The sequence below is a fragment of the Rhinopithecus bieti genome, unplaced genomic scaffold (genome assembly GCF_001698545.2).
Source record: "Rhinopithecus bieti isolate Rb0 unplaced genomic scaffold, ASM169854v2 scaffold_5022, whole genome shotgun sequence".
In the NCBI taxonomy this organism is placed as follows: domain Eukaryota; kingdom Metazoa; phylum Chordata; class Mammalia; order Primates; family Cercopithecidae; genus Rhinopithecus; species Rhinopithecus bieti.
The window spans coordinates 2,948,839-2,960,765 of record NW_016804965.1 but is presented as its reverse complement, the minus strand read 5'-3'; the positions used below and the strand labels follow the sequence as shown (position 1 = coordinate 2,960,765).

Genomic DNA, 11,927 nt, shown 5'->3' with positions numbered 1-11,927 from the left:
ATAATTAATATTAATAATTTTTCTTTTTCTTTCATTTATTTTCTCTGTTCGTGTTTTGTTTCACTGATTTTTCTGTTCTTATATACTTTGGGTTTAGTTTGCTCTTTTATTCTATATTCCTGAAGTATGAGGTTAAATCATGAGACCACTCTTTTTTTCTAACATAGTATTTAAAAGTTACAAATTTCCTTCTACATTCTGCTTTACCTGCATCCTACAAATTTTGATGCATTAAGTTTCTATTATTTTTCAATTTAAAATTTATTTTCCGATTTTCCCTTGTTATTTCTTGTTTGACCCATGAACTATTTAAATGTGTGTTGTTTAATTTCAAAATTTAGGAAATCTGAAAGATATGTCTCTGCTTCCCATTTCTAGTTAATTGCATTGTGATCAAAAAATATTTTCTATAAGACTTCAATCCTTTTATATATGCTAAGATTTATTTTACAGCTCAACAGTTTATCCTAGTCAATATTCTATATTAACTTTGAGAAATACACATTCTACTTTTGTTAGGCTAAGTTGACTGACAATTTTGCTCTAGACTTTTAAGTATTTATTGATTTTCTTTGACTACCTGCTCAATGAACAGCATAAAGAGATTTGTTGAAATGTATAATTATCTATGTATATTTATTTATCCTTTTAGTTCTGTTTAATTCTTTCCATATATTTTGAAGCTCTATTTTTAGGCAAGGTGCATACACATTTAGAAATATGATATTTTATTCAAGCATGAACTCCTTTATCAGTATAAAATGTCTCTTTTATGTCTGGCAGTATTTCTTGACCCAAAGTCTACTTTGACTAATATTAATATAGCCACCCCCACTTTCTTATCACTCATATGTGCATGGTAAATATTTTCCATCCTTTTACTTTTAGCCTGTCTGTGTCTTTTTAAGTTAAATTATGTTTCTTGTAGATAGTTTATAGTTGGGTCTTGCCTTTTTATCCAGACTGACAATCTGTGCTTTTAACAGGAATATTTAGACCATGTATATTTAGTGAGGATCTCAATATAGTGAATGTATCATCTTACCATTTGTTTTCTATTTGTAGCATCTGTATTTCCTTCCTTCTTTTCTCATGTGCTGCCTTCTTTTGGATTAATTATATTTCTTTAGTATTCCATTTTATCCGTGTATTAGTTTATTAGGTTTACTCTTTTGATATTTTTTAAATGGCTGTCTTAGGGTTTCTCATATGCATCTTTAACTTATTAGAGTCTACTTTCAACGATAATTCAATTCTCCCTGGCCATTGTGTTGTTATACATATTATTTCTACATATGTTATACACCTAATAATAAATACAGTGTTAATATTTTTGCCTCAAATATTTGATATTTTTTTAAATATAAAAGAAATAAAATGTACTACATATTTATTATTTCTTACACTCTTCACTTTTCAATATTTTCATCTGGTATCATTTTCCTCTGCCTGAAGAAACTCTTAGAGGGCGAATATTCTGCTAATAAATTATCTGAGCATCTTATGTATCTGAAAATCCTTTATTTTATCTTCATTTTGAAAGATATTTTGCACATATGAAATTCTTGGTTGATGGTTTTTATTTGTTTTAACACTTAAAGAAATGTTCCACTGTCTTCTAGCTTGATTGTAAATAGCCATGGTCTTTTGTTTTATCTTTGTTCCCCTGTACACTATGCCTGTACCCCAGCAATTGGCTGCTCTTCAGGTTTCTCTTACTCAGTGTTTTTAAACGATTTGTGGCGTGCCATGGTTTAGTTTTCTATGGGTGTTTATTCTGCTGGGAATTTGTTGAGCTTCTTAGATCTGTGGCTTTGTAGTTGTAATCAAATTTATACTTTTTTGGCTGTAACTTAAAAAGATGTTTTCTGTACAGCTCGATTTTATGGGACTGAAGTTGCACATGTTTCACTGCTTGATACTATCCCATGAGTAACTAAGATAGTTGTTTTGCTTCTTTTTATCCTCTCTTATTTCCATTTGAATAGTTTCTAAAGCTATGTATTCAACTTCACTGCTTTTTTATTATTTTGTTGTTGTTGTTGTTGTTGTTATTATTATTATTTTGAGATGGAGTCTCACTCTATTGCCAGGCTGGAATGCAATGGTGCGATATCAGCTCACTACAACCTCCGTCTCCTGGGTTCAAGTGATTCCCCTGCCTCAGTCTCCTGAGTAGCTGAGACTACAGGTGCACGCCACCACACCCGGTTAATTTTTTTTTTTTTTTTTTTTTTTTTAGTAGAGATGGGGTTTCACCATATTGGCCGGGATGGTCTCCATCACCTTGTGATCCACCTGCCTTGGCCTCTCAAAGTGCTGGGATTACAGACGTTAGCCACAGCGCCTCGCCTGCTTTTTTTTAGTGCTCAATCTGCTCTTTATTGCATTCAGTAAAAATTTCATTTGAAATACTGTGTTTTTCAGCTCCATAAATTTTACTAGTTTCCTTAAAACTATATTTCCCATATATTACCTCATGATGTTTATATTTTCCTTTAAGTCTTTTAATGTATCTACAATAAATACTTTAAAGTCCTCGTCTGTTAATATCATCATCTTTTCTGGATCAGTGACATATTTTCTGCAAATTATGAATACATTTTATTGCTCCTTCATGTGCCTAGTAAACTTTTATTGGAAGCTAAGCTTAGTGACTGGTATGATGTTGAGTGCTAGATTTTGTTCTCTTCAAAGAGTGTTGGACTTTTTCTCAAATGCACTAAAATTACTTGAAGATATGCTGAATTATTTTGAGGCTTGTTTCAAAACTATATTGGGTCAGATATAATGTTGCCTTTACCCTAGGTATCATTTCACTGTACTACTAAACCATTTCTTCTCAAGGGACTCTACTGAATGTTCCAGTTGTTCACTTCACTCTGACTGGTTGAAAGATGAACATCTCCTCCCACCTTGTGTGAGCTGTGGGAATTATTTAGCATACACATCCCATCCCATTCTTTTCTCAGTCTCATGGAATGTTACCCTTTGCATGTGCCATTGAGTACTCCACAATACTAAGGTGACCTCCCTACCTATATATGGAACCCTTTCTCTGCATACCCTTTTCCTGTCTGGTTCTTCACACTGCACATTCCAGTCACCTCAACCCCTGCAGACTCTGATTCCTATTTTCTCAACTCGAAAAGACCGCGTTCTCCTTAAGTTTCTCCTGCCTGGATGACTGCCCAGAAAAAGCCTCCAGGCAGAAAGCCAGGGTAACGGTCAGGTTCATTTTCTTGTTTCTCTTCTTTCAAAGATATCCATCTTATACTGCTTTTGGTCCAATGTCTGAAAACAGCTTTTAGTTGTTTATGGTAGGATATTAAATCTGGTACCAGTTACTCCATCATGGCTCAAGTGCAACATTTGTTTTCAAAAAGATAAAATGTAAAGCATAACATAATTAAGGATGTGGCAAGTATAGTCAAATAGTAATTGCTTGTGCTTTTTTTCAACTGCACAATAGAACTAAAGTAGGTTTTATCCTACAATTTTATATAATCCCAAATAGAACTCCATTGCTTCCACTAAAAATTCCCCATAATGTACAGGGAACCAGGCCTAGACACTTTAATAAGAGTTAAAAATACATACTTCTATTGTATATTTGCATTTAGAGTATCTTTTTTTACTTTGTTAAGCAATTTTATTTTGTCATAAAGTGAGTCTCCCGCCAAGGACAGATTTTATTGTTCTACTTTATAATGGACAGGGGAATGTCTAATTCCTAGTCGACATATAAAGAAGAGTTTTTCTTCTCTGTCTTTGCCTTTTTGCTTTCCATTGGATTAATCTTCAATAAATATTTCAAGGTCCAACTCAAGTCTCTTTCTCCAGGGAGTCTTACCCAACTGTTTTATCCCTGTTTTAGTTATGATAAAGCTAAACAGTTGCCAAAAGAAAGAAAGAAAGAAAGAAAGAAAGAAAGAAAGAAAGAAAGAAAGAAAGAAAGAAAGAAAGAAAGAGAGAGAGAGACCATAAAACACAGCACCTTGAAGTATATGGAAATTTCTCTCTCAGCTATCAGTTTGAAGGTTAGCAGTGCATGGTAAGCAGAGCAGCTCTTTCCAAGCCTCCTCTCAAGCCATCATGTCATAACCCCTTAGATACAACCCCTACATGGTCAAAGTTGGATTGCTGCCACTTTTCTTAGTAGTAGTTATGTAGTTTCTTTTTCTCTATTTTTATTATTTTAAGTTCCGAGGTACAAATGCAGGATGTGCAGGTTTGTTACATAGGTACAAGTGTACCATGGTGGTTTGCTGCTCCTATCAACCTATCACCTAGGTATTAAGCCCAGCATGCATTTGCTATTTTTCCTAATGCTCTCTTTCCCCCCTCATCCCTGACAGGCCCCACTGTGTGTTGTTCCCCTCCCTATGTCCATGTGTTCTCATTGTTCACTTCCCATATAGAAGTGAGAACATGCAGTGTTTGGTTTTCTGTTCTTGTGTTAGTTTGCTGAGGATAATGGCTTCCAGCTCCATCCATGTCCCTACAAAGCACATGATTTCATTCCTTTTTTATGACTGCATAGAATTCCATGGTATATATGTACCACATTTTCTTTATCCAGACTGTCATTGATGGGCATTTGGGTTGATTCCATGTCTTTGCTATTGTGAATAGTGCTGCAATGAACATACCTGTGCATCTATCTTTATAATAGAATGATTTCTTTTGTGTATATACCCAGTAATTAGATTGCCAGATCAAATGGTATTTCTGGTCCTAAATCTTTGGGGAATGGCCACACTGTCTTCCACAATGATTGAACTAATTTATGCTCCCACCAGCAGTATAAAAACATTCCTATTTCTCTGCAACCTTGTCAGCAGCTGTTGTTTCTTGACTTTTTAATAATTGCCATTCTGACTGGTATGAGATGGTATCTCATTGTGATTTTGATTTGCATTTCTCTAATCACTGAAGTTGAGACTTTTTTCATATATTTGTTGTTCTGCCACTTTTTCTTTCTCTTCCAGAACAGCCAGTTGTAAGGGGTAAAATAAATTGGAGAAGAGAACATCCACATGGATTAAGTCCCAAGCTCACCCTTTGTTAGTGAAAATGTAGTCACGTGGCCATCCCTACTACAAGGTAGGCTAGAACATATAATCGAGCTGGATAGCCATGATATTGCTGCGTTAACATATAAGAAGGGGAGATGAATTTTGGAGGATAGCTAGCATTCTCCTAATTTAACTCTCCCTTCTCAGAACTCAACTTTGTGTTCAGATCTAGCACAGCAGTCAGCTCTGCTAATCAGACAAGTAAGAGGGGATACTTAAAGGGGAAGGATCCATTTAATAAACTTTTTGTCCAAATAGACATGTTATTTAAATAAAAATAAATAAGTTATTGGCTGGGCATGGTGGCTCACGCCTGTAATCCCAGCACTTTGGGAGGCCAAGGTGGGTGGATCACGAGGTCAGGAGATCGAGACCATCCTGGCTAACATGTGAAACCCGGTCTCTACTAACAATACAAAAAAAATTATCTGGGCGTGGTGGCAGGTGCCTGTAGTCCCAGCTACTTGGGAGGCTGAGGCAGGAGAATGGCATGAACCCAGGAGGTGGAGCTTGCAGTGAGCTGAGATCGTGTCACTGCACTGCAGGCTGGGCAACTGAGCAAGACCGTCTCAAAAAAAAAGTTATTGTTATTTGTCTTTGTTTAAATAAGTTATTATGTGTACAAATAAAGAGTCAGTAAATCTGATTCTTGCTTGGTGGTTTTCATTATTCCTTTATGTAAAGTTGCATGTTCAATAGGTCTATTAATGAGACTTTCTCAAGTACAATTTCCATTTAGTACTCATTTCAGGTAGGCAATAGAGGCATGCAATGTAAGTCATTCATTATTACTGTAAGTTTGGGGCATAGACCAGATTTAAATCTTGGTTTTGTCATTTTCAAGCTTTGTGGCTTTGGTGAATTACTTAACTTCTCTGAGCCTCAGGTTTTTGTAACCATACAGTATCTATCTTTCAGAGTATGGCAAAGATTAAATGAGATAACATTTGTAAATACCTAGTACAGTGTCTGAGCACAGAGTTGGAGCCCAAAAAATTGGGAAAATATACACACACACACACATACACACTCATCTTGCTCTCTCATTCTCTCACTGTTCTCCTTTCTTTGGAATATTGAGTAGTTCACAATGTACACCTACAAGGTACAAGTACACCTTTCATTCTGTTCTGCCACAAAAGTGTAGCTTTTCTTCTGAAGTAGATTTTCTCGAAGTACACGTCCAAGAATAATAATCATTAACTGAGCTTAGAAAAAAAATTCAGATGGCATGAAAGTCAGAAGAGAGATTCCTTTCTCCTTTTTTCTTTTTTGAGAAATGAAAGAATCTTTCTGGGGATCCAAAGACTAATATTATGTAGTGGTAATAGCTCCTGTCTGAGAATCTTGATATGACTCTGAATTCCACAACTAGCTATGTGGACTTGAAAAAATCACTTAGTCTGCCTGGGTCCTAAAGAGAATAGAGTCCTAAAGAGAATAGTAATAATGTCCATTTATGAGAATGACTGCGCTAGTAATGTTTTTATTTAGTTTATTTTTTATTTAGCTGTACAGTCAAGGCTAAAAGAACTTAATTAACTTGTCTGAGGTTTCTGAGCAATGAAACAGTGGTTTTCATCCAAATCTACTTTATCCAAAAGTTTTGCTCTTAACCAAATGAGGATATCAGACAAGCTCACCTTCAGGTTGAATTCAATGACTCTAAAATTCAATGACTATAAATGTGGGTCAAGGAAAGATCAAAACAGAACACAGTTGCCCAGAAGACACCACAGTGAAAGCTATATTTTTTGACTAAGACAAATACATTTGGAGCTCAGCTGTGCCAGTTAGCATGTTAAGATATACAAGGTCTAAATCAACATACTCAGAGGCTATTCTCTTTTTCTTATACTCATGGGTCGAAACAGTTGAAAGCAAGAAAGAATTCCATGAAAGGTCCATGATTTTGAAATTCCCCTAACCAAACTTACCCATTAATTACCTCCCCACCTTCTAGTGTGGAGCCACTTACATTTATTCTTTATTGCATCCAAGTTTTTGTTTGTCCATCATCTTTCTTCTCTTATTAGACTTCTTCCTCCTTGGAGAAAGGTCTATGCTTTAAAAAATTTTCTCCAAGCCCAGAGCTGCTGATTTCCCTTGCAGGCTTGTGTTTTGAAGCATTCTTCTACACTATGGTCCACTTCAGACATCCTTGCTGTCCATTGACTATCTGGCATTGTCACTGATTTCCAAGTTGTAGCCTTTAGCTTTACTTTAATGTGCAATTAATTTAGTAGACATTTCACCATAGAAATTTCCAGTAGAACTCAAAAATGGTACCTACACTCGAAATCCGCTTGTTTCACAAATAACAAACTGAATATCAGTTTGTGCTCAGCTAAGACAGCCTACTATGCTATAATTTATTTCACCTTCATGTTATGTACCAGAAAGGATTCTATGTGCTTTGTACTATTTATCTTATTTAATCCTCATAAAAACTATATGTAGTGAACATTAGCTGATCTTTGGGGCATTTTGCCTCCTTCATCTCCGTTATGGATCTACTTGCTGTTTTTAAATACCTATTTCTAAGCTGCCAAGGTTTAAAACTTCATTTGGCTTGTAAACATTTGATTTATTAAAGTGTTGTAAACTGTGTTGGTATAAACCTCAATTAGTTTAAATCTCATAGTAGCAGCAAAAAGGAAAACAGCATAAAAAAAGGCAACAAACTGAAGTTGTCATCCAGTCAAAATCCAAAAAAGAATAAAATAAAATAAAGAGGGTTTAACATGGGGCTCCAACTCTAAAGTGATTCATTTGTTTATTTAATCATGCAATATATCTAATCCAGCCCTAGAGACATGACAACAGATGGGGCGTGTGTTGGGATGAATACCCAAGCGAATATGTTCTGTTTGAGAGCTGTCATGCAGGAGTTAGTGGAAAGGATTTAAAAAATCTTAAAATTAATATGTCTCTCTCTTGACACCCCCCAAACTTAGTATGTATCCTTTGTGACATTACCAACAGACAAACTCTAAGGAAAGGGGGCAGTTAGTGCACTATGAAAGCGACCATTTGGAGGGCATCCTCCCCAGAGAAACTTCAGTTCAAAGTTGAGTCTCAGGAAGATGTACGCCAAGGTCATGAAACATTACGCACAGACAGGGAACAGCTCTGCTATTGCTCATATCACCAGGGTTGAAATTTGAGTTCAATCATGGTTGAGCACTGCTGCAAATTCCCCTGGTGAAAAAAAAAAAAATGTGCACAGTGCTTTCTCATTTGTGAAATATTTTCACATTTTTTTACCTAAGAATGGGAGCTCTTGCTCATGGTCATCACTAAACCCAAGATTAAAATAATGGATCAGTTGTTTAATGCTGAACAGTAAAATAAATGCATGTAAATAAAGTCAACAGGCAGAGAAATACTGCAATGAAGAACAGTGTAGCACTACACATGTCTAAATATGTACAGCTTGCAGGAAAAAATAAAAGAAACAAATGCTAAGGGGAAGTAATCCATTTTCCTTAATTAAAAAAAAAGTACTGTCTCCATCTATCTACCTATCTACCTACCTAATTTCACAAAAAATTTGAGGCAATATTACACAATATTCATAGCTATATATATATATAATAAACAAGTCAGAGTTAGAGAAACTATCAACAAAGAGAAAGATAGGGTCAGGTTGATGATTAAGACAAGGACAAGCTCATGCCAATAATTTCAACACCTTGGGAGGCTGAAGTGGGAGGACAGCTTTAGCCCAGAGGTTCAAGACATCCTGGGTAACAAAGCAAGACTCTGTCTCTACAAAAAAAAATTAAAAATTAGCCGAGTGTGGTGGCTCATGCCTGTAGTCCCAGCTACTAGGGAGGTTGAGGTAGGAGGATAGCTTGAGCTCAAGAGTTCAAGGCTGCAGTGAGCTATGCTCACAACACTGTACTCCAGTCTGGGTGACAGAGCAAGACCCTGTCTCCAAAAAAATAAATAAATAAATAATCAATAATCAATATATAAATAAAAAGAAAGAAAGATTGGAACAGATCTCCAGATGTCTTAGCACATCTGTAGAAAAGTTATGCCAGTTTATCAACAAAAGGAACATCTTTTCCTTATACTTAAGCTTGAAATAAATTTCTTATATGAAACTTAAAATAGAGAGAGCACTGAGTGACATGGTAGATGGTATTCTTAACCAGTTATTTCCATAAGCGCAGCAACAAAGTGTGTAGAGCTTTTTATTCCAGTGTCCCTGAAAGTCAGCTGAGACCTGTTGCCAAACTACAAATGTGTAGGATGTTAAAACAATGTCGTTTCACTCTGCAAGTCTCTTCGCTCCAGTTTTATCCAGGGGTAAATTCTAGTATTTCTGGCTGAAACATATTTTTCAATTTTACATAAAAGTCAGATCTTTCTTTGGAGACTTTTGATGAAAATCTGAGCTGCTGACAGGCCAAGATTACTTTCCTTGGGAACGTAGGTGTGGGTGAGAAATATGTGAAAGTATAGCCTTTAAAGGTGATGACATCTGATAACAGGACTTTTCGTAAAAATGGAGGCACCTAACCAGGACTTTCAACAGAAAGGACCAGCATCCTATCTCTCTCCCAAGCCTTGCTCTTAGAACATAAACAAATGGGCAGCTGGTCTCTGGTGAAAGGTCCGAAACAAATTTGATGTGTTCCCCTGACATCTGAAAGTGATGGCCTAACTGTAAGTTCCTCTTCCTACTCTGAACCCATAAATAAGGTCCTCCATCCAAACAACACTCCTTATAGAGAGGACCAGGACCAGGGATATGTTCTTTCTTATCCCTGAGTAGCAGGTTCCCCTTTTCTGCCAGTTAATGGAATTATTCACAGGCAGATCATATCCTCATGCAAGAACCAAGGGCACCCCACCCTCTTAGTACTATAAAGTCAGCCTCCCAAGATCCCTGGTTGTTCCCACTGTTTCCAAGTGCAACCTCCATCTGACCCTGCATGGTGATCAAGACATGGCCCTAAAGTGGTACCCTCAAGGACACTGAAACAGCCTGGCCACTTTCTTTAGCCATCAAAAGGCATCATACCATCAGGGGTAATATCGAATGTCTGTCCTCATTCACTCCTGTGATTCCAACTGAAGAAAAGAGGCAGAAAATAAGAACCTTATTCCTCTCCCTGAAGTTACTGTTTTCCTCAATCTTTGTTTTATTCTCTTTCCTTCAATTTTTTTTTTTTTTTTTTTTTTTTTTTTTTTTTTTTTTTTTTTTTTTTTTTTTTTTTTTTTTTTTTTTTTTTGCAGAGACAGAGTCTTGCTCTGTTGCCCAGGCTGGAGTGCAGTGGTACAGTCAGAGCTCACTGTAGCCTCAAATTCCTGATCTCAAGGGATCCTCCCACCTCAGCCTCCCAAGTACCTAGGACTATACTGCCACCATGCCCAGTTATTTATTTCCTCCAATTTTTGTACTCCATCTCTGTGCTGTTCTAGGTAACTAATATTTTCCATGATTAAAAACTGTATCTGGCCAGGCACAGTGGCTCACGTCTGTAACAGCAGCACTTTGGGAGGCTGAGGTGGGCGGATCACTTGAGGTCAGGAGTTCAAGACCAGCCTGGCCAACATGGTGAAACCACGTCTCTACTAAAAATACAAAAATTAGCCAGGCGTAGTGGCGTGCACCTGTAATCCCAGCACTTTGGAAGGCCAAAGCAGGAGGGTCACTTGAGGTCAGGAGTTCGAGACCAGCCTAGCCAACATGGTGAAACCCCAACTCTACTAAAAATACAAAAATTAGCTGGGTGTGGTGGTATGCACCTGTAATCCCAGCCACTTGGAAGGCTGAGACAGGAGAATCGCTTGAACCCAGAAGGCGGAGGTTGCAGTGAGCTGAGATCATGCCCCTGCACTCCAGCCTGGGTGACAGAGTGAGACTCTGTCTCAAATATAAAAGTAAAAAAGTAAAATAAAAATTATATCTTCTGTTCAAATTGTATCCATTCTAGTGATTAATGACCCTTTTCTCTACCAGTGTTTCCCAATGTTTAGTGATCAGTCCACCTGCGTTGAGATCCCCTGGAATCCTTGCTAACATGCTGATTCCATTGATCAGAATTTCTGAAAATGAGTCCTAAGGGTTTGTATTCTTAACATGCTTTTGTGGTGATGCTGTGGCACTTTAGAGCTACTGACCGAGATATTTGGTTACATGGCAGCAGCTACATCAGTGAATGTATCTCACCCATGCACCCAGCCCTGACATACCTTCAGGTGAGACCCAAACAGAGAGCCTGGCTGAGTTGGGAGCCTTGGGACAACAATTTTGTGCTTTAATTGCTGCCCCGGTTTTAATGGGGCACTTTGCCTTTATGCACTGCTAAGCAATTCTACTGCCGTGTACACTCCCACCTGACACATATAGCGGGAGAGACTAAAAATAAACCTCACCTGTACAGAACATCCCAAAACAGGGCTGCTTCCTTCCTTCTGTTCTGTGATCCAGGGACATTGCTCGAGAAGCATTTGTTCTCAATTACTCTTGCTAAGAAATGACACGTGCATTCAGACAGCAGTGTGACCTCTTTTATGTTAAAAGAACTTGTATGGGAAAAAAAACAAAACTGCAATTATGGTCATACCTATTGACTATATATATATATTAACTAAATGAATATATCAAACACTGCATATACTTTTGGCATATTTGGTTTTCTCTTTCATGGAACATAGGGACTAATCTGTATTCAGGTTAATAATTATACATTATTGTGGTCTTACATATAATTTGACCCAGAAACAAGAAATCGAGAATGTTCTTTATATATATTCAATTTTATTTTATTTTATTTTCAATTTTGTTTATTTTTATTTTATTTATTTATTTTTGAGAGAGAATCTTGCTCT

At 36.9% G+C, this 11,927-nt stretch overlaps 1 pseudogene; it reads right to left on the bottom strand.

The window, feature by feature from the left end:
* LOC108528798 (GPN-loop GTPase 3 pseudogene) overlaps window positions 1-11,532 on the bottom strand; it is a 29,998-nt pseudogene extending 18,466 nt beyond the window's left edge.
* Window positions 11,533-11,927: the final 395 nt, after the last annotated feature.